Source organism: Sciurus carolinensis, chromosome 14, assembly GCF_902686445.1.
Source record: "Sciurus carolinensis chromosome 14, mSciCar1.2, whole genome shotgun sequence".
Lineage (NCBI taxonomy): Eukaryota > Metazoa > Chordata > Mammalia > Rodentia > Sciuridae > Sciurus > Sciurus carolinensis.
In genome coordinates this window covers 52,513,275-52,536,886 of record NC_062226.1, presented here as the reverse complement: position 1 = coordinate 52,536,886, position 23,612 = coordinate 52,513,275, and positions in this window count along the sequence as shown.

The window sequence follows — 23,612 nt, the reverse complement described above, 5'->3', positions numbered from 1 at the left end:
TTCCCCCAAATAAGTTTTTCATCTAGATTCTTTGAAATTACAGAAATTGATTATATCCTCATGGAAAGCTAGTAGTTTTAAAAGAATTCTGTAATGTCCAAGTTATTTAATATATAAAAGAAGTAGGTAAAAAGAAAAGAGTGTCTGTACTTGATAAAAGAAAAAAAAAAAGAACTTATTCTGCCAATGTAGAGAGAAACCAGCCTGAAAAATTTCAGCACCAAGGTTAATTTTTATTATATAATAAGTTCACAAAAACTGGAAAAGATATGATATTCGGCCATTTTTAAAAAAACATTGTAATAACAACACAAAATAAAATGAAGTGAATTGTTGCAAAGGAAGGAGCCCATCATGAAAGATAGCAAGAACCTTTACCCACCATTTATTATATCATCCTGTGTACAGTGCTACATTTCAGAGTGTGTCAGCACTTCCATTATAAGCCTGTACTTTGAGGAATTTGGAATTTGGCCAATAAAAGATCATTCTGAAATAAAAGTTGGCACAGAAAATTTCCTCCCATGAGCAAAAGTTGTTTTCATTATTTCTTCTTCATCATTGTCTTCTCTTTTCCCCTCTTTACAAAATTCCATAAAACTTCATCTGGTTGCTTTTAAGCTTGGATATCTGAAGTAAAAGTTAAGTATAAGAGAGCCAAGCTAGTGGTTTGAAGACAATACATCTTTTGTCCATCTGGGCAGAATTTGTATTTGGTATTTTATATGAGGAATCATACTATACAGTTGGGAGTATTTAGAGACAGAATAAGAACTAATTTCAAAAGACTTCTCAGTCATTGCTTCAAATAATGAAGTTAAAAAGAATTAAATGAGGGCGAGAGAGATCTTATTCACTTGTTCTATTTATTGTGCACATAACTTGGTAGCTATTTATGTAAAAGCTATTCCTCACGGCACTTCTACATACTTTTATTTTAAAGGTTTATTGATATATAATTTGCATACATTAAAATCATTCCATTTTAAGTGTACAGTCCATAGGTTAGGGTCAGTGTATATAGTTATTTAACTTCCAGCAACCACAATTAACTTTCAGAATAGTTTTCATCACCACAGAAAGTTCTCTTATTCTACTTGGCAGTCACTCCCCACCTCTGACCCTAACCCAGACCCAGGCAATTACTGATCTGCCTTTTCACTATAGATTTGCCTTTTCTAGAGTTTTCGATAAATGAAATGAGATAGTATGTAATTTTTTGCATTTATGTCTAATTTGTTTCACTTGGTATGATGGTTTTGAGGGTCGTCCATATTCTTGCATGCATTAGTGTTTTCTTTTTACTGCTGAGTAGTGTTCCATTATGTGGAAATACTACATTTCATTGATCTGTTAATAGGTCGTAGACATTTAGGACTACTTCTGGTTGAATCTATTATGAATATAACTGCTATAAATGCTTGTATACGTGTCTTTATATAGCTGTGACTTTCTTTCTCCTGGGTCAATACCTACGAGGAGGATTTTTGTGACTTATAAGTTCAAGTCAACTTTATATGAAATCATCAAACTGTTTTCCAAAGAGGATGTACCATTTTTCATTCCCACCAACAATGTTGGAGAGCTTCAGATTCTTCTCCACATGTTAACCACGGTTTTTCTTTTAGTTGTTCGGTGGACGTGTGCTGATACTTCATTATTCATACTTGCTATTTGTACATTTTCTGTGGTGGGTTGTTTTTTCAGATACAGATTCCTTTTCTGTTATGTGTTTGCCTTTTATTAAGTTTTAAAATTTCATCTTATATTTTGGAAAATAGTTCTTTGCCAGATACATGTTTAGCAAATGTTTTCTCCCAATGTGTGACTTGCCTCTTTTTTTCTTTTTTATGCTGGGAATCAAACCCATGGCCTTGCACATGCTAGGCACATGCTATATCGCCAAGCTACAACCCCAACCCCCAATCATATTTTTTTATATTTTTGAAAAGCAAACTCTTTGCTTGACACAATACATACATTTTTTCCTTTTATGGTTCATTTATTTATGTACCTTAAGAAATTTTCACCTAACCCAAGGTCTTTAAGATTTTTTTTCCTGTTTTCTTCTAAAATTACTAGGTTTTAGTTGTTAAAAAGAAAGAAACCCTGCCTTAGCATGAATAATCCTGGAGGACATTATGTCACAGTGAAATAAGCAAGGCATATAAAGACAAATACCGCATGTATGCTCTTGTACAGGTTTGGGTCTTTGATCTATTTCAAGTTAGTATTTATTATAGTGTGAGGGTTGAAGTTCGTTTTTCTTTCTCATATGAGTATACAGTTACTTGAGCAGTATTAATTGAAAAGAATATCCTATCAACATTGAGTTACCTTGACACCCTTCTCAAAAAACTTTTTATATATCAAATTAAGTAATAGTATATTTCTTGACCTTCATTTCTCTTCAAATGATCTATATGTATATTTCTAATTTTTGTTCTTTTTAAATATACATGACAGTAGAGGGTATTTTGACATATCATACATATATGGATTATAACTTATTCTATTACTTCTAGTACTTGATAGATAGAGTTTTGCTGATGGTGTATTCATATATGAACATTGGAAAGTTATGTCTAATTCATGTATATTCTTATTTCAAAACTACATTGTCTTAAAGACAGTAGCTTTATAGTAAATTAGGTAGTATTTACCCCTTTACTCTTTTTTCTTAAAAAGAAAGATTTTGACTATTCTAGCTTTCTGAATTTGCAGAAGAAAATCACTTTAAAATGTCTGCCTTGCTTTATTAAGGTATAACTGACAAATAAAAATTATATATGTGTATATATATTTCTATTTTAATCAGCTTTTTTACCAGTGTGACCTAAAGACCAAACAAAGACAATTTTAGAGAAGGAAGGCAGTTTATATGAGACTCACAGTTTCAGAAGCCTCATTCCACAGAGGGCCACTGCATTGCTCTGGTCCAGAGGTGAGGCAGAACATCATGGTGGAAGGGTGTAGCAGAGGAAAGCAGCTTAAGACATGGCACCAGGAAGCAGAGAGAGTGTTTCATTCATCAGAGACAAAATATATACTCCAAAGGCATGCTCCCAGGGACCCATCTCCTCCAGCCACACCCTACCTGCCTAAAGTTACCACCCAGTTATTCCCTATCAATGGATTAACTCTGATTAGGTTAAGGTTCTTATAACCCAGTCATTTCACCTCTGAGTGTTCTCATATTGTCTTACACATGAGCTTTTGGGGGGACACCTAATGTCTAAATCATAACAATGTATTTGTAATGTACAATGTGATGTTTTGATATGCAGTCAACCTCCATATTTGTGGATTCTACATCCACAGATTCAACCAACCAAGCATAAAAAAAATTTAAAAGCAAAATTGTTTCTGTACTGAAATGTGTACAGACCTTTTTTATGAGTATTCACTAAATGAGAAATATAAAAACTATTTACAGAGTATTTGCATTGTATTAGGTATATAAATCATCTACAGAAGGTTTAAAGTATACAGGAGGTTATATGCAAATACTGTACTGTTTTACATAAGAGATTGGAAGATCCTTGGGTTTTGATATATCTGAGGGATCCTCAAACTAATCCCTTATGAATATTGAAGGACAATTGTATGTGTAATTTTGAAAGGATTACATCAAGCTTATTAACACATCCATTGTCTCACATGCTTATTTTTTTACAAGAGTCTCTTAACAATTTTCAAACATAATATGGTATTATTGACTATATCACCATCCTATATGGTAGCTCTCCAGAAATTTTTCATCTTGTCTAATAGACACTTTGTACTCTTTGGCCAGTATCTCCCATTCTCTCCTCCCCTCAGCCCGTGGTAATCACCATTCTGCTCTCTGCTTCTGAGTTTAACTCTTTTAAATTCCATATATGTGAGATTATGTGGTATTTGTCTTAATGTACCCTGGTTTTCTCACCGTAGTATAACATCCTCCAGGCTCATCCATGCTGTCCAAGACAGAATTTCTTTTGTTTTAAAGGCTGAATAGTATCCCACTGTATGTATGTGTGTGTGTGTGTGTGTGTGTGTGTGTGTGTGTGTGTGTGTACATGTATATATATACATACCACATTTCCTCATACATTCATCCATTGATGGACACTTGGGTGGTTCCTGTTGGCCACTGGCCATAATGCTGTGGTGACCATGGGATTGAAGATGTCTCTTCAGTGTATGGATTTCATTTCCTTTGGATATAGACCTAGAATTGAAATTGCTGGATTGTATGGTAGTTCCACTTTGTAGTTTTAGAGGAAACTTCATAATGTTTTCCACTGAAGTGATGCTAATTTATATTCCTACCAAAAGTATAGATGGGTTCCTTTTCTCCACAACCTTGCAACACTTACTATCCTTTATGTTTTTGGTAATAGCCAAAACAGGTATGGGGTGATACCACATTGTTGTTTAAACTTGCTTTTTCCTGATGATTATTAATGTTAAACATCTTCTCATATGCCTTTTGGCCATTTGTATGCCACCTTTTGAGAAATGACTACACAGGTTCTTTGCCTACTTTTAAAATCAGGGATTTTTGGGGGGTTGCTGTTGTCATTTATTGTTTTTGCATTGAAATTCCGATAGGGATTACTTCAAGTCTCAAGATTGCTTTGGGTTTTATGGACATCTTTACAAGTATTAATTCTTCAAATATATGAACACAGAATATCTTTCCATTTATTTGTATCTACTTCAATTTTGTTAGTATTTCATTGTACAGGGTTTTCACCTCCTTAAACTTATTCCTAAGTTATTTTACTTTTATGAGTTTATTTCAAAGGGGTTACTTCTTGATTTCTCCTTTTGGATCATTTGTTGTTATTGTATAGAAATACTAAAATTTATCTTTTTTTTTTTATCCTAAAGCTTTTCTGAATTTGCCTATTAGTTCAATAGTTTTATAGTGAAGTATTTAGGCTTTTCTACATATAAGACCACAGTATATGCAAACAGAAACACATTTATTTCTTCCTTTCCAAACTGGCTCCTGTTTTTGTTTTTTTTTTTTCCTTCTCAACTAATTGTTCAAATAAATGCCACTAAAGTGTGGGCATTTTTGTCTAGCTTGTGTTCTTAGATGAAAGGTTTCCATTATTGAATAGGATCTTAGCTGTGCGCTTGTCATAATTGGCCTCTATTATGTTGAGGTTCATTTCTTCTATATCTTATTTGTTTATAGAGTTTTATCATGAAAGGATGATGAATCTTGTCATCTTTTTTCTGCATCTATTGAGATAATCATGATTTTTAATATTCATTTTGTTAATATGGTGGATCACATTTACTGATTTGCATATGTTGAATCCCCTGTACAGTCCAGGGATAGTCCCTCCTTGATCATTGTATACCATCCTTTTAATGGACTGTTGAAATCAGTATGCAAATATTTTGTTGAGGATGTTGTATCTGTGTTCTTCAGGCGTATTGGCCTATAATTTTCTTTTCTTGTAATGTCCTTGCCAGGTTTTGATATCAGGGTAATGCTGACCTTGTGAAAGACTTAGGGAAAACTGGTGTTAATTCTTCCCTAAGTATTTGGTACAATTCACTAATGAAGTACAGTTCATTGGTTCTGAGCTTTTTTTGTTGTTGTTGGAGACTTTCCTTGCTGATTCAGCCTCCTTAATCCTTATTAGTTTGTTTAGATTTTCTATTTCATCATGGTTTAGTATTGGAGATAAGTGTCTAGAAACCTATCCATTTTTTCCAGGTTATCCAGTTGTTGGCATATGATTGTTCATAGTCTCTTATGATCCTTTGGATTTCTGTGGTAGCAAATGTAATGTCTCCTCATCCATTTCTGATTTTATTTGAGCCTTCTCTCTTTTTTTCTAAATCTAGCTAAAGACTTGTCCATTTTGATAATCTTAAAAAAAAAAAAAAACCTTGATCTTAGTTTCATTGACCTATTATTTATTTAGTCTCTATTTCATTTATTTCTGTTCTGATCTTTGTTATTTCCTTCCTTCTACTAGCTTGGAGCTTAGCTGTTCTTTAGTTTCGCTTTGTTTTTTAGTTCCTTGAGTTGCAACACTTGTTTGCTTATTTAAAATTGTTTTCCTTGGGGCTGGAGTTGTGGCTCAGTGGTAGAGCACTTGTCTGGCATGTCTGAGGTCCTGGGTTTGATACTCAGCACCACGTACAAATAAATAAAATAAAATATCCATTGATAACTTAAAAAATATTTTTAAAAAAGGGGACTGGGGATGTGACTTGATGGTTAAGTACCCCTGGATTCAATCCCTGGTACCAAAAGTAAATAAATTAAATAAATAAATAAATGAATGAATAATTTTTTAAAAAAATTGTTTTCCTCTTTTTTTTTTTTTTTTTTTAGTAGGTACTTGTTGACATAAACTTCCTTCTCAGAACATCTTTGTGATATTACATACCTTCTTCTTATGTTTTTTGTGTTTCTTTTCATTTGCCTTAAGATTTTAAAATTTCCCTTTTAATTTCATATTTGATTCACTGACTGTTCAAGAATATTTTGTTTAATTTTTATATATTTGTGAATTTTCCAAGAGTCCTTCTGTTATTGACTTCTGGTTTCATACCATTGTGACCAGAAGAGGAAGTTGATGTGACTCCAGCATTCTTAAATTTGTTCAGTCTTCTTTTGTGGCTTAATATATGATCTATCCTGGATAGCATCCTGTGTGCACTTGAAAAGAACATGTATTCTGCTGCTGTTGGATGGAATGTTCTATATATGTTAGGTCTATTGGATCTAGAGTGTTGTGCAAGCCTACCATTTTCATATTGATTTTCTATCTGGATAACCTTACCATTGTTGAAAGTAGGATATTGAAGTCCCTCTTAAAATTCTGTTACTGTCTAGTTCTCCCTTTAGATCTGTTATATTTGATTTATATATTTAGGTGCTCCCATGTTAAATGCATATATATTTATGATTATTGTATTGATAAATTGCCGTTTATCATTATTTAATGCTCTTCATTGCCTCTTGTGACATTTTTCACTTAAAATGTCTTTTGTTAGATATAGGTATAGACTCCCTGTTCTCTTTTTGTATTATTTGCATGGAATTTTTTTTTTTTTTAAATCTGTTCACTTTCAGCGGTGTGTACCCTTTGTCCCACTCCAACTTACAGATAAAGTAAGTCTCTCAAAGGAAAAATCTAAATTGATCTTATTTTTTATCACAGTATGAATATGTGGGACTTCTCTGAAGCATGGACCTGCGGGTACCAGCCTGCTGTCTTTTTCTGCAGGTGACAACCTGGAGCTGGTGTCTGGAAGCTGAGTTCATGGGTACTTGCCTAGAGCTTGGAGCTTGGGGACTGTCCTGGCACTGGGGTGGGTCTGGAGATGTCCATATAAATTTTAAAGTCAACTTCTCTAACTCTCAGAATTGAGTTTTAAAAAAACCTTACCCAAATTTTTATTAGAATTGCAATATATCTATAGATAAGTTTGGCAAAAATTGCCACTCAATAAGCAAAGTATATCTATTTTTTAGATCTTCTTGAGTTTATCTCAGTGATGGTATGTGGATTTCATTGTATAGGTTTTATATATCATTTGTTAAATTTATTCCTAAGCATTTTAATTCCTTGATAGTATAATAATTTTTAAAATTTCAATGTCAGATTCATTCTAGCTAGGTGGAAATATAGACTGTGTATCAACTTTTTATCTTGTGACCTGGTTAAATTCAATTAATAGTTTCACTATGGCAGGGGGGTGGTCAGTGTCTAATATAAGTATTTAAACTTCTAAATTTCCCTGTAGTCACTGCTTCCAGTTTCATCCAACAATTTTTGATTTGTTGTTTTATTTTTAGTTAATTTGGTATATTTTCTTATTTCTTCTCTGCCCCATAAATTATCTTGAATTGTAGAAATATTTGGGAAATCTCACAATTCATTTATATTATTGATTTCTAATTAAATTCTGTTGTAGTTGGAGAATATAATTTCAGTCCTTTAAAATGTTCAGACTTGTTTCATGATACATATGACTTTTGCTGGTGAATGTTGCATGTGTAATTGAAAAAGAATATCTATCTGTTGTTATCTGGAGTTTCCTACAGATCCATTCGTTAGTCTAGGAGGCTTATAGAGTTTTAAAATCTGATGTGCCTTTCTGACTTTATGCCTACTTTTTCTAACAATTGCTTGCAGAGGGCAATTAAAATCTTCAACTCTAATTGTTGATTTATCTATTTTTCTTTTCAACTTTGAATTTTGTTTAATTTGTTTTGGAGCTCTGTTGTTAGATATATAGTTTCATATAAATTTATATTGGTATATACTTGATTCACCATTTCATTTCATTTTATGTATTATAAATATTTTCATATTAACAAATAGATAACTATCTGCATTATCATTTTGATGGTGGGTTGGTGTTTCATTGTAGATATTGTATAAATATTCTATAATCTAAACCTCTGTAATTTTATTTATTCTAAGACTATTAAACATTTTGGTCAGTTCCAGACTTTTTTCTATGTTTACACAATGATACAAGGCATATCTTTGTATCTGCATCTTAGGACATGTCCAGTAATTTTGTTAGGGTATATTATTACAACATATTCTTGGATATATAACAGTTTTTAAACTTTTTTAAAGTATTTGATGCATCTAGCTAAATTATCCTCCATAAAAATATATAAATTCAAGTTCTTAAAGGAACTATGTAAAAATTTACAGTCCTATATACTAGATATATTTTGTATTCACCAGTTTCATAGCAAAGAATAATAATCATAGTAGCATTTATTAAATGTTTATTATATCCTAAATGCTATACTAAATATATCTAATATATATATTATATATCTAATTTAATTGCTATGTAACTGTTTTAGGTAGCTTTTTCATTGCTGTGACAAAATGCCTGACAAGAACAACTTTGAGGAAGGAAAATTTTCCTGGGGCTCATGGTTTTAGAGATCTCAGTCTAATAGATCGCTAACTGCATTGCTATGGGCTGCAGATGAGGCAGCACATCATGGGGGAAGGACCCAACAGAGGAAAGCTGCCAACTCAGGGTAGGGTCAGGAAGCAAAGAGAAGGGAGAAAGAGCACTAGGGAAGATGTATCCTTCCAGGGTTTGTCCCAGTGACCCACCTCCTCCAACCACACCCCTCCTGCCTACAGAATGGACTGATTACGTTATAGCTTTCGCAGTTCAATCATTTTACCTAGGAACACTCCTGCATTAACAGTAGATTTTAGGGAACACCTCATATCCAAACCATAATGATAACCCTCTGAAGTTCGTATCCATTATACAGACGAAAGGCTTAAGGAAATCAATAGTGTCTTTGAAGTCACAAATGTTAATAGAGTAGGATTATTCCTAGGGTAATCTGACAGTAATTTCAGAGTTCTAAGTACTGTGGCTTATTTGATTCTGGTGTTTTCCACCCTTTTAAATTTAGTTAATAGGCATTTATATTATTTTGCAAGCTCTTCATAGTTTTCATTCATTTTCAACTTAGAATTTTCATCTTTTTATTTCTTCACAATGTAAAAATAACCTTCAAGTGTTAACAACTTGCCATCATGTAATCAAAGTTTGTCTTTTTCCTTAGATTCTGTGTATGATTTTTTTTTGATATTTATAATAGTTTAATTTTCACTATGATTAAATCTATCATTCTTTAGCCCCAAAATTTGTAATCTCAATATCATGCTTAGGAATTCTTCAACATTGCTTTAATATAATCTTACTTTTTTGACAGGGGGTGGGTAACTGGGATTGAACTCAGGGACACTAAACCAGTGAGCCATATCCCAAACCCTATTTTGTATTTTATTTAGAGACAGGGTCTCCCTGAGTTGCTTAGCGCCTCACTTTTGCTGAGCCTGGCTTTGAACTTGAGATCCTCCTGCCTCAGCCTCCTGAGCCACTGGGATTACAGGCATGTGCCACTGTGCCAAGCTATAATCTTACCTTTGAGATATCATTTACATACAGTATGATTCACCCAGAGTTTTCAATTTTAGAACATTTCATCCCCTGTCATAGAAACCCCATATCCATAAGTAGTCAGACCCCCATTTCTCCAGTCCCCTTGCCCTATACAAATGTGAATTTAGTTTCTCTCTCCATTGATTTTCATTGCATTTGTTTTGCTTTCCATTCAAATCCTGATTAAATTTAAAAGCCTTTATAATTCCTGAGTTGAAGGGTAGTACTCACACTATCCTTGTAGTTAATCATGTTGTAGCAAACATATTCAATGTACTTGTGAAATTTGGAGGGAGATTATTTAACATGGTCTATCTACCTAAGACCATAAATACAGTCATAATTCTGCATTCAATCTAAGCACATTTAAACTTGTGAAAGCAGGACATTAAATTGAATTAACAAAATATATTAATGAACCCAGGGAGTGTGTGTTAACTTATTTTAATTTCATTTGAATACACATGTACATGATGGTAACGCACTTTCTTTTGGTTCCCGTCTATTTTTTTTTAAATGGTTCTTCATTGGTTAACTGGCTCCTATTTAAAAATTAGAGGGTAAAAAGAAATAGAGATAGATCAAAAGACATCTTCATAGCTCTGCAGAAATGAAAACTTGTATCCAAAGATAATGATGATAGACAATTTGCATTCGTATGACAATTTATGGTTTGATATAATGGTCATTTCAATGCAGCATCACAGATCAGTTGGAAAATAGTAGGTCATGAATCTGTATTCATGTTTGATAAATTCTCTAGAGTTATCTAAATAGCTAAGAGGATGATGTGTTCAGTCAGGTCTCTTCCTACATAAAAACTTTCCATTCAAGAGAGCAAATTTATTTTCATTTCCAAACCTTAAAATGATACCCATTAACTTCTAAAAAACATGTAACTAATTCACTTAATTCATAGATTCTGTGACTATGTTGTAAAACACTGACTCTTTCACTGTCTCTGAAATAATAATGGGATGTTCCTTCAACCTGCGATATGAATAGAACAGTATTTAGTGTCTGTGATTCAATTAAAAACAAGTTAAATGACAAACTGGATGAAATACTATATGAGTGGAGATAGAAAAGAATGTGATGTGTTAACAAACAACCTCAAACTCTCAGTGTCTTATGCTAATAAGCATGAGATCTGCTTCCTATGTCCTGTTATATTCTGCCATAGATTGACTGTGGCTTTTCCTCATGAGAGAGAGGAGGGGTGGTGGAGGGAAAGGGGATGGGATATGAATAAATGAATAAGAATGTTCTCTCTTATTCTACTCTTTGTTTCCTTTTAGACCTAATGGGTTGGAGGAGGAATGGATTGGGAGGGCATCTGTTTCACTCAAACTACTGATTCAAATGTTAATCTCTTCCAGAAGTACCCTCACATACATACCAAAGATAATTATCAACTAAATATTTAGGCATCCTGTAGCCCTGTCAAGTTGACAGATAAAATTAACCATCACAACTTACCAAAACCCAATAACAAAAGAAAGAATAGAGATAATAATGATGCAGAGTTCAACCCAGCATAGGATCAGAGCACCAGAGTGGCAAGTGAAGTTGCTGTTGAAAATGGATGTTCCTCAAGGAGCTGTGTTCTAGTAACAGGGAGGATTGACCTTGTAGCCAGGGACCAAGCTGCAGTCAGCTAGAGTCACAGTTGCCTCAAAATCCTGACCTTCTCAAGTCTGGCTCTGCAGGTGATGTCAGGGAGGAAAGGCTGACATTGCAATCTCCTTTTGCAACCCTATTTTCCTTCTTTCTATTGTTTCTTTCATTTTGATTCCACAGTTGACACCTAGAGATACACCAGGTGTTCCTCTAACATTTTAACTTCTTGTCCTTTGATTTCTCAAGACTGACTGGAACTTTGAGTTTCTAGTTTATAAATCAAAGGAAAACAACATGGAAATAATTGCACAAGTGCCCAGCTAATGAGAGAGATTTATTGAGATATGTTGGGTTTGGTTTTCTTGTTTTCTGGAGGCTACTACAGCAAATGGAGATGGCATTGTGCTGAGAAGAAAGTTAAATTCTTCAGAGCAGGTTCTAGGAAGACAGTTTCTTGGTGTGAATGTACTTGTGCCTTCTAGGGACCAAAATGACTAGACTGGTCAGGAAGCTTAGTGATCAAGGTGTGTAAGAGGATGCCCAAGAACAAGGGGGGTGATTCAAGTTGGGCACCCTAAGCCCCTTTTTATTTTTTAATTTTTAATTTTTATACAAATTTTTAGTTTGTTCTTATTAGTTATACATGATAGAGTGACATACATATATGGAGTATAACTTCTCATTCTTCTGGTTGTACATGATGTGAAATTATATTAGTCATATAATCCTATATGCACATAGGATAGTAATTCTATTCGTTCTACCATCTTTTCTATTTCCATTCCCCCTCCCTTCCCTTCCCTTCATTCCCCTTTATCTAATCCACAGTACTTCTATTCTTCCCTACCTCCCATTGTCTGATTATGAGTTAGCATCCACATATCAGAGAAAACATTCACCAAGCCCCTTTTAAAATATTAGGGTTGCCTAGACAGTCCCATTACCAATCCCAGTCAGAGCTGGAGTTGATCTCTTTCATAAAAGTCATTCTGCCAGAGGGCAGTTTTGTTTGTTTTTGCTGGTGTACAGAGGGGTGGAGAAAAGTGACAGGAGCAAGATGGCAAAGATGTGACGTGCAGGCTAGAGAAGGCTGGTATTCCCACCATTTGATATGCTGGGACTCTGTAAGTTCACCACAGATCATATGGCTACTGAAGAAAATGTCTGGGGGCTTCATCATCTTATAATCCCTCCACCTTGATCTCGTAAAGCCAGGAGACATGGTGGAGGCTTGGGTTAGGGTAAGGAAGAGGGCAGGCCTGAGACGGATTTCTGTAAAGCAAAAAGTCCCAATAGCATCTTCCCCCAATCCATATATGAACCCTACAAAAGAACTAGATTCAGAAACCAACCATAGAGGCCAAACCTATGCCATCTGGTGTCATGACTAGAAACAGTGAAGAAATCACTGCAGGCAGATTTTCCTCTTCATCCTACTCTACCACAGAGTGGGAAGGGCTCAAAGTTGAGAACTGACTTATGAATTGGGTGAGAGATCACATTTTACCACAAGTCATGTAGCTGGGGCTGCAGAGGAGGTGAAGAAGGGAATAGGAAGAGAGCTCAGAATGACAGATGAGACTCAAGTTGAAAAATGAGTGACACTAAATCCTAAGAATCAGATGAAACTCAATACCCATTGGAAGCAGTTATTGAAAATTAAAACTGTTTTCATATTTACACCTGAACAGGCCAGGACCTCTGCAACAACATCATATAGGTCCTTATGGAACAGAAGCTCACTTACAAAATAAAGACTGTAGTTCTGTCATTCATTCATTTGCTCAATAAATATTTACTAAGTACTATGTATGCCAGGAACTAATCTAGCTGCTGAAAATGTTGTAGTGAGTGTGGATCCTATGCCCTTTGCTTCTCATCTTGCTGCCTTGAAATATCTTGTCCCAAGGAAATTGAACCATTTCATAAGCACTTTACATGGACTCTTTTGTCTGTCTTTATAATCAACACTAACATTAAGACTACTACATTCTTGTCACCACTACAATCAAAACCAAACAACAACCAGCCTCTCCCCTTCTTCTGACACACAGACTCAGTTACACACATCCATCTTGAAGAAAATCTTCTTAAATTCTGTTGTACAGATGCCAAGAATAAGGTTGCCCTTCAGGTAAAAGTCAGCCCCTTCACAGCAGGATGTGCTTTTTACCCAATAGTGCTCATGCAAAAACTCAGCATCCATATTTCAAGCATCACAAGCATAAGGTCATAAAAACTGTATGAAGTAGGTGATGGCCCAGAGAAACTAGAATACATAAAACAGTAAGTTTGAGTCTTGGCTGGGCTTGGTCTGTCACCACTGGACCAACCTGGGTCAGATCATCATCAAACTAAAATTTTATGGAAGGCTGGAGTTGATCATTTGGTAAATGAAAATGAATCCAAGAAAAGATTAGGATCTGGGTGATAATTGTCCAAAGGAAACTTCAAGTAACCCCCCAGTTTAAAAACTCAAAGTCCACATCCTGAACTGGATGGAATAAGTGAACAGCAGGTTCTGAACAGAGATCTGACCCAGCTCATCTTCTTACAGTCTAGAATGAGAATGGAAGCAGTTTGATCAAATGGTAAGTAAAAGAGCTAATGGAAACTAGGAAAGCAGGCAGATCCCTGGTCTTAGAGATGTCAGGCTCATTGTGAAGGAATTGGAAGTATCAAGATTTGAGAAGAACCAGTTCGAAGAAGAGAATAAAAGCCATTGCCTCTTATCTAATCTCATTTTTCTCTGTCAGCAGTTCTGTAAGGTCATCTCTTCCTTCCTCACACCCTTCCTTATAATGACATAATTAACTAAGTGATTGGGAAGCAGGTTTGCAAAGTAGTACATTGTGACATAGCTACGAAGTCTTTAGGAAAATATATGTCAAAAACAAACGCAACTTTAGGGCTGCCATAATTAGGGTGCTGAATGTCTCCCAAAGATCCGTGTGTTAAATGTCAACTGCATGGTACTGGTGGAAGGCCTAGTCATAAATCCTTAGATCATTGGGTATATGTCAGCAAAGGGGATCGTGGGGTCCCATCTCCTTCCTCTTCCTCTTTCCTTACTGGTCATGAGGACAGTGGTTTGCTGTACCACATGCTCCCCACCATAGCAATCCAGAATCCCCACCAGAGGCCTAAAAGCAGTGGATCCATTAACTCATGAACTGAAACCTCTAAACCTATAAGCCAAAAACAAACCTTTTGTCCTTATAAAATAATTGCTTCAGCTACTTTGTTATAGTGAAGGAAATCTGACTTTATTACAGGGTACTTTCTTTAAGAATGAGGTTAATAACTAGCCAAAGGTCACACAATCAGAAAAGTATAGAACCTAGAATAGTGTCCAGGTCTTTCTGATCTGAGTCAATTTTTCCCACTTTATCATTCTTCAAAAACTTGAGAGCAGTAAATAACTAGTCAATGACTTCTTATTCTGTGTAGACATGAATGGCATCCAGAAATGGGATAAGATCACAATCATAGCAGTAAATTCACAGCACTGCATGTTCAAGATCCAGGCAGGTTGTTATAATCATATTATCACAGCAGCCTTGGAGGATGGTTAGTTTCCGCCATTGGAATCCTGCCTTTGAGTTGGGATATGGCAGATGGTGCCCATGTGTTTCAGGAGGGAGGATATACCAGTGAAGTTGGAGGAACTATAAGTAACAAAAGACTGGATGACTAGTATTCTAAACACCAAAAGGGAAGGGAGAAAAAACTGTTGTCTAGAACAGGATCAGAAACTTCCTGTAAATGACCAGATAGGACTTTCTGGCTTTACAATCCAACTGTTCAACTCCACTGTGAAAGTAGCCACAGATAATATGTTAACAAATAGGGGATGGCAATGTTCCAGGGAAACTTCATTTAAAAAATAAACTGCTGACTTGATTTGGTTCCCAGGAAGAGTTTGCTGACTCCTAGTCAAGAAAAACCTACAATGCAAACCCTGAGAAGGTTACACATTTAAGAACTAGAGACGATTTAACTTGAAATCTCATGCTCATTGACAAGACAGCCAGCCATCATCTTAAAAAGAGATTACCTGGGCCAGGTCAGTGCAGTGGGCCACAAGGAGGTTCTGGGTACCTAGCTGGAGGAGGGTGCCAAGGTGTGCACAAAGGACTGTGTGGCAAAGATGAACTACACTGACCTCTGCCTTTCTCATTCTGTACCAGAGTGAGCAAATGAGTGATCATGAGGACAATAAGATACTGAGAACCTCATGTGCTATTTTGTCTTATTTCCACTCTTCAGGATTGTAATGGAGGCTCTGACTCCTACAAAAAAGGAAAAGAAACTTCTGTTTAATTATTATCAAGATGTTTTATCTACTGTATGCATTACTTATATAGACTATACAACTGAAGGATTTGCAAGTACTAAATAAGGAATATGGTGTTTCTAATCAGCCAAAAATGGGTTTGGCGGTAGAGTGCAGGAGGACGTGATATATTGTAATAGCCACATTAAACTGTACTAAACTTAAAATAACGGGGGAAATATTTCTTTGAAGCTAATAGGAAAAATCAGTTACCAGACTCAGAACCATGAATCTAAATTGTCATCCAGCTGCACGGGCTTACGGAGAAAGGTCCTGTGCTGAATTTTTCATTATAAAACACAGAGGCATTATTGGGGATAAATGAACCAATATGAATGAAATACCTGTAATTGCCAACCTGAAATTTCACGCCAAAAATCATCTGAATCCCAGGTTGATGCAGAGTGGTTTTTCTAAAGTTCAGAAAGAATCTACTTTATTAGTGGAGTGGGATGCTTAGCCAGGAGTATGTTTATAAACTTGGATCCTTCAGATTTCCGCTAATATTGGAAACAGAAGGAAAGGGAAGTTCTTCGTTGAATTGTTTTTCCTGCATATCGTGATTGTATCCTTTTGTTTGCTGTGCTGAAATAACAGCAGTGATACTCAGCCACACGGGTGAGGAGAGCCAACTCTCACCCAGTATCCGTGGCCAAGCTGGGAGCCATTGGAACTGTGTCTGCCCAGGGCTGGGTACCTTTGTCTAATTCATCTGCCCAGATGAATTTGCCTTTTTTTCCCAAATTTGCTCAAAGGAGCCACATAATCTAGTGATTGCTGTGTTTCCTAATCTGGTTATTGGAAAACTGGCCCATCTGGAGCTTGCTGGGAAGGAAGAAGACTGAAGGCATATTTGAGACCTTTCTAAGAAAAACCTCCCAGGAATAGTCAGCAGGATCTAGAGGGGTTCACAATGAGCTCTGCACCTGCTTCTCTCATATCCCCAAGTTCTTCATTCGGCAGAACTTTGCAGAATGAGGTCACGTGATAAATAACACCCAGTGGAAGACCAATGGTAGAAGGGACTGACTAAGCAAGTGTTTTATGGAAATTTCCATAATTGTAAGAGGAGAGGAAAGGCTGCCATGCTTTCTCTCACGTGCTTCTATCCAACAGACTTCAACACTTGTCACTCTCTTCTATCTTCTCTTCCCCTTCGCCCCATCTGTGCTCTTTCTCCCATCCTCTTATCAGTACCAACATGAGCCTAAGTCCTAGCCCTTGGCTCTCTCCCCTTCCCTTCCTCCTATGCTCTCGCTTCCCCCTTTTCCTTTTGCTTCTGTGTGTATGGTACTGCTGTTTCAATGAAGTCTTATTCATGTCTTTATGAAGTATCAACCTATATGCTGCATTATATATCGTGGTCATGATATGACTGCTCACACAGCTTTTTCTTCCAAAAATGATGGCTTTATTAATTGTGGCAATGAGGGCACAGGTCAGTAAATAATCCACTTTCTCAAGAGATTACAGTACAGGAGCCACCAAAGAGCCAGAGTAAAGAGAGGGGAAAATGGATGGCATTAAGATAGAATTCAAGGAGAAATACTTTCACCTGCAAAAATCTTCCTTAATCACTTTTGTGCCTTCATCTCTTGGAAATTGCATGAATTTTGTCCTCCTCAAGAATTCTGCATGCAACATTTTGCAAACAATTTTAAAGAATTCATGTACATACTCCAAACACACCGATGGATCTAAGGTTAAAAATCTCTGTGCTAAAAAAAAAAAAAATCTCTGTGCTAGATGAGTCTGTGATGGTTTACACATAATATTTTAAGTAACATCTGTTTTTTTAACTGTATTAACAAAAAGGAGAAAATGTACCTCACCGTGGAGAGATCTATCACTTACCACCTTAATTGACTAAACAGCTTAACAAATTGTGGGCCAAGCTGGTATTATGTGTTTCCTGATAATGATGCAATATAAGATGAAATGCTTAATTGGTAAAGTCTCCTGGTCAAAAATGTTGACCTTGCATCTGGCCTTTATATTAAATAGACAGAAATATCAGGATATAAAGGAACACGTTAAATAATATTTTAAGAAACAGAAAAATTAAAAATGTTAAACATTCTATAAGACAACAGACCTGATCTGAGAAAGTCAAGATTAAAATGCAAACAAATAAAACAGCTGTTGGATACTGTTCCTCACTAAAAGAGTATAGCAACATAACAACCAAATGCAATGTATGAACTGGTTCTAATGAATGAGCTGTTGTAAAACAAAGAAGCATTTGGACAACAACTGAAGAAAGTTTAATCTGGATGAGAAAGTATGTGATATTTAGGAATTATTTTTTATTTTATTTCCTTAGTTGCGATAATGGTAACATGTTGATGTAGGAAAACTCACACAAAATAATTTGGAAGTTAACCTTAATGATGCAGGAAAATAAAATGGTTCTGAAAAAGTTAATAATATATGCATATCTATATTAGCATATGGATGCATATACATATTAATTAACATGGCAAATATATACTTACAAAGTAAAATCTTAATGTTGTATCCTTCTTTTGACTTTCCTGTATGTTTGAAATCTTTAAAGATACAAAAAATGAATTCAATATAAACATTTTAAAAAGGTAGCAGCACAGTGAGTTATGGTTCTTAATCATGTGTTTCATCAACTTAAAATCCATTCCTGAAATGACTGGTTCTGTATTGTTCACAGAACCAAGATGGAACATTTTACAATAGGCCCTCCTTGACTGAGAAATCAGTCAGCTCTTTTGTTCCTCCATTTGTACTAGAGGTAAATGTGATGACAATCCTGCACTTTTATTGCTAAACAGGCATAGTTCTTTGGGAGACTTTGTATCTCAGAGCCTTGAACAATGCATTCTGGCAAATGCTGAAGTTACTTTTAGAAGCAAACACCCCAACTGCCACTGGCCACCACCATCACCTCTACCAAACCCATCTGATGCAATAAATGGAGATGCATAAAAATTGGGGAAATGTTATCATCTGAGATCATATTTTCCAACTGGAATTCATTGGGAAATAACAAAGTTGGACTTTGAGAGTCACGATTTTCCGGCAACCCCAAGTCTAATTAAATCAGCCCATATTATCTCACGTCCCCTTTAGCACAGTGCTGTGTAATGCTGCAGATTACTGGGGATTGCCAGGGACTTACTGCACAGTATTAAATTGTATAGATAATGACTTTTGGCATTTTTGTTAGAAGGAACTGGTTTCAATATGCAGTAAGGCAACATCATCCTACTCTCAATGGTTAGTTCATCACCAGCTTTTTCTTTTTTTTTCTTTTTTTCTAAGCCCTGAAAATAGCTTACCAAAGATTTGTCATTTCCTGCCTGGAGAAAGTTCTGGAGTATTTGTGTTTTTATAAATATCAGATGTGTAATCTCAGACGTGAACTTCTTATAACTAGCCCCAAGGCATCATGAGCTGCAAGTCGCCACACGAAAATTAAAGGGGTCAAATTCAAAAGGGATGTGTGTCAAAAGGCTCTATAAAAGGGCATGAGTTTAATATGCATCCCTGAGATGAACTTGTGATTGCTGCAGAACCTGCCATCTGTCTTTCACTGTTGGTTAGACTCCCAAATACCTTTTATAGCCCCCCAGTAGTGAATAGTGCCCCTTGGGCTCAATTGGAAGAAAAATATATTAAGTTGGCTCCTCTTAACTGAAGGGGAAGGGAGAGAAGTGTTTAAATGACTTACTATCTCTTGGGCTCTATTTACTCAGTTAAAAATATTGTACCTAGTATTTCAGAAATGAGAACTCTTTGAACCTCAGTAAAAGTCTTTTGGGGGTCATTTGGTATCCTTTTGGAACAGGGGACTTGATGCTATTGTTTTATTGGCAGCATTTATCATTCAGTTCCACTTCCTATTTTACCTTTTTCTTTACCATGGGATGATAAAGTAGCATCATAAAAACCGACCTTCAGGTTTGAATTAGTCTCCATTCTGCTAAACCATTGTTTCTCAATGGAAGTCCTCTGCAACCAGGCACAAATGCTCTGTGCTGGGATAAATTCCCAGCGGAGTGAAGAGAGAAAATTAACAACTAGAATCAGGGTGGTGACTAGATTGAGAAGGAAACTCCCAGGAGACTCCAGTTAAGATAAGGGCATGGACAGTGGCAATGACATACAGGGAAGGAGGGACCAAGTACAAAATGTGTCAGGGACTGCTGCAGTGTAAAAAATAAAGATATAGCCCTGGAGCAGTGTAGAGAAAAAACAACTCTTTTTCTTTAACTGAAAGAGATGCTGGGAAACAAAATCAGATGATTGTATGACACCCTACCCCCCAAAAAAGTTCTTATCCAAAATAGAAAGACAGGGGAGCTGTTTTGAATTCAGTAACAGAAACTGTGGGGCACTAGAGACTGAATTCTGACCCAGAAGCACAATAGCCGGCCCAGGGAATTCAGCTCAAAATATTTGATTGAAGAGTTGTATGTGTATGTGTGTGTGTGTGTGTGTGTTTGTGTGATATGTTATTTACTATACTTAGGCACTGAACAAGTGCTTAATGAGCATTTAATCATCTGTTTTTCAAAATTACCATATAATATTACTATCACCATTTTGTAGATGAGGAAACTGAGGCTTAGAGAGTGAGATAAGTTTCATCAGATCCTACAGGTAGTGTGAGAGCAAGAATTTAAACCTCAAAAGTCTGACTCCCGTGCCTAGCCTCTGAGCTACAATGCTGTTCTGCCTCTTTATGAGTTCTTATTGTATAAATTTGAGTTTTTCTTCCCTGAATATCTGTGTGTAGGCAGAAAAATGGCTTATTAAAAAGTGATGGATATTTTAATGTGTTGGAGTAGATTTTAGATGAATACCATGAAATAACTGTCATCAGTTGGAATGGTAGTTCATGTTGTTGAGCAAAGGTGTTAATTGTCTTTCTTAATGCTTAGAATAGAACTCAGGATGTTCTGAACTCTACAGATGAGAAGAGGGATCTCAGGGACAGAACACAAGGAACTGGCTTGTTTCTGCCACCTGCCATATCCTCTCTGGGGAGCACAGTCCTGGGATGGGGGCACACTCAGCTCATACCTACAGTTCTTAGCTTACAGTGAAATCAGTGCAGAGTCACAGCTGCCAAACCTAAGTGATGGAGCAGTGTGGGTGTGAGCATCTCCAAGGGTTACTAGATGAATGGAAGCTATAATAAAGGTTTGTAGGCCCAGACCCAGGCTGGGAAGAATCAGACAGTAACACAAATCAGGAACCTATGAAATGAAAGAAATCTACATGGAAGCAGATCATTTGGTGAAACTTCAAAATATCAGGAAGATCAAAACAAACCTAAAGAATTCAAGAGAATTGGAAATCAGAATCATACTTATTATCAATAGCAACATTACTAATAGAAGACAGTAAAAAAAAAAAAAAAATCTTCAAATTCTAAGTGGAAATGACTTCCATGGAAGGTATCTGTGGGCACATGTTACAAAAACTAGCAAATAGGCATAGAACATAGTGAGCAGATGACCCAATATGGGAGAAAGGTAAAGGCGACTCCCAGGATGAATCTGAGCAGAGCTCCTAGTCCAGGTAGGAGCAGAAATGTGCTGGGCTTCAGAGGGAAGTTTACAAAAAATTAAACTTAGGACTTAGTTTGGGGCCTCATAGAAAATTTTATTGCAGTTTACAGATATTTGAGAAGAATCAGTCATAGGCTCAAAAAATTAAGCAAATAAAATTTTGGGGCAAATATTTTAGTAGAAGTGGAAAAGTTCTGAAGAAAAAATGGAAACAAGTCACTACTTACAACACAGTAAATATATTTATGTAGTCATAATAATGAAGTACTGAATATGGATTTACTAAAAGAATATTTCATCAGTCAAAGACATGTTTAGTTGTAAGATGTACCATTATTTTAAATACTAATAAGAAATCAAGTATGACACTTTCGTTATAAAGCATGGATCAATTCCACAGATGTTGAAATTTTGTCTAAAAACAACACATCTTGGAATTCATGAAATACAATTTATTCAAATGCTGAGATGGAAGGGAAGAAAGCTAAAATCTTCATCTAATCTAATAAAAACCAGTAAATATATTTTGATAAATCAAGAGATTGCAGAAAATAGGACAAATATCAGAAAAAATTGCTAAAAAAAAATTTAAAGTTGCTAATTTACAAGGTGGGGTAGGAGAATGAGGAAAACTGCTAGAGTCTGTTGTCTTTGGTTCTCAATTTTTGAGTATTTATTGCCCTTTTAAATGGTGTATATATATATATTATTTTGATAAAATTAAAAATTTCAACTTTTACTGCTTCATATTCCTTATAGTTTGCTCTGTGTGATTGGCAATTCTCATAAAATTCAGACACCCAATCACAGACACTGTAGGGTATATTTCAAAGAAAAGATATGGAAAAATTGTACTCATTTCCAGAATAGTCAAAGCCATATCATCTGTAAGATTCAGTTGAAGTCCTGTTTCATTAAAGCTTGTCAAAAGGTCTAGTATTACATGACTTTTCTTTCTGCGGTGCTGGGGATTGAACCGCAGGGCTTTATGCTTGCACCGCAAGCACCCTACCAACTGCATTATATCCCCAGCTCAACTTTTCCCTTTCTTGAGTTCTTATTTCACTTTGATCTTTCTAGCAACTCTCCATGCCATAGGGGAGAGTAGAGTGTAGGGAGATGGAAAAGGAACTCAGTTCTGATGGTGGCCATCAGATCTCCTGTGCAGCATTTTCAAATTATAGTGCTCTCTGGTTGAGACTGTACTACTCTTCACCCCACCCCATCAATGCCCTGCTGTCTGAAAGCACTGACTGACCATTAAATGTTGGGGTAGAAAATGTGGGGAGCTATTCCACACAATTTAGCCTTTCATGGATTCCCTGTTTAGATAGGTGAATATTGGAAATCTTTCTTTTTTCCATATGTTTAGGTCCTATCTTCTCAACCAAGCTGTGTAAGTTTTTTAGGGTCCAGACATAATGCTCTGGTGCCATCAGAGATCTAGGCATATCACAACTTGACTATAAACATTTGCTCTGTGATTTTAATATGATTTAAACCTTTTGTTTTGTTTGAGGCTGGTGAGTTAACTGTGTATGTAAGAGCCTAATACCATTTACTCATATTGTCTTTTAATACCTTTGTATCAAGTTTCTTACCATACTTAATGATGTCTTAGATTTATAGGCATTCTTTAATTCTTGTATTTGGAAGGTTTGTAATGAGAAAATATTCACTGAAACAAGGCAATTTAACATTTAATTTTAAAGTCTTACCAAAGATTTTTATGTTTTCATTCTCATTCTTGTGATTGAGTGCATGTTATATGTGTTTAGGAGCTAAATCCGAGGTAATGAGACGTCTGTCTCATTTTTAAAACTACAATTAGAAAGGATAATATAATTCATAAGAGAAGATACTTAGAAACGTGCACCTTCGCCTTTCACCATTTATCAGTTATCCCTAAATGTTTAAAAAGGATAGAGTATGAAAAATGTCTCGCGTTGTCTGGTTGTTCACTAGGCATTTATTAAAAGAAAATAATGAAATAGATGCTGAATACCAGCTTTGACATTTAAAGGAATCAGGAAACCATTAAGGAGTGTACTCATGTACCAGAGTAAAAAGCTAAAGATATATAGCTGTAATAACTTTATTTTAAAGAGTTGTCAAGTTTCCCACCTCAAGTTAGATTGCTTAACCTG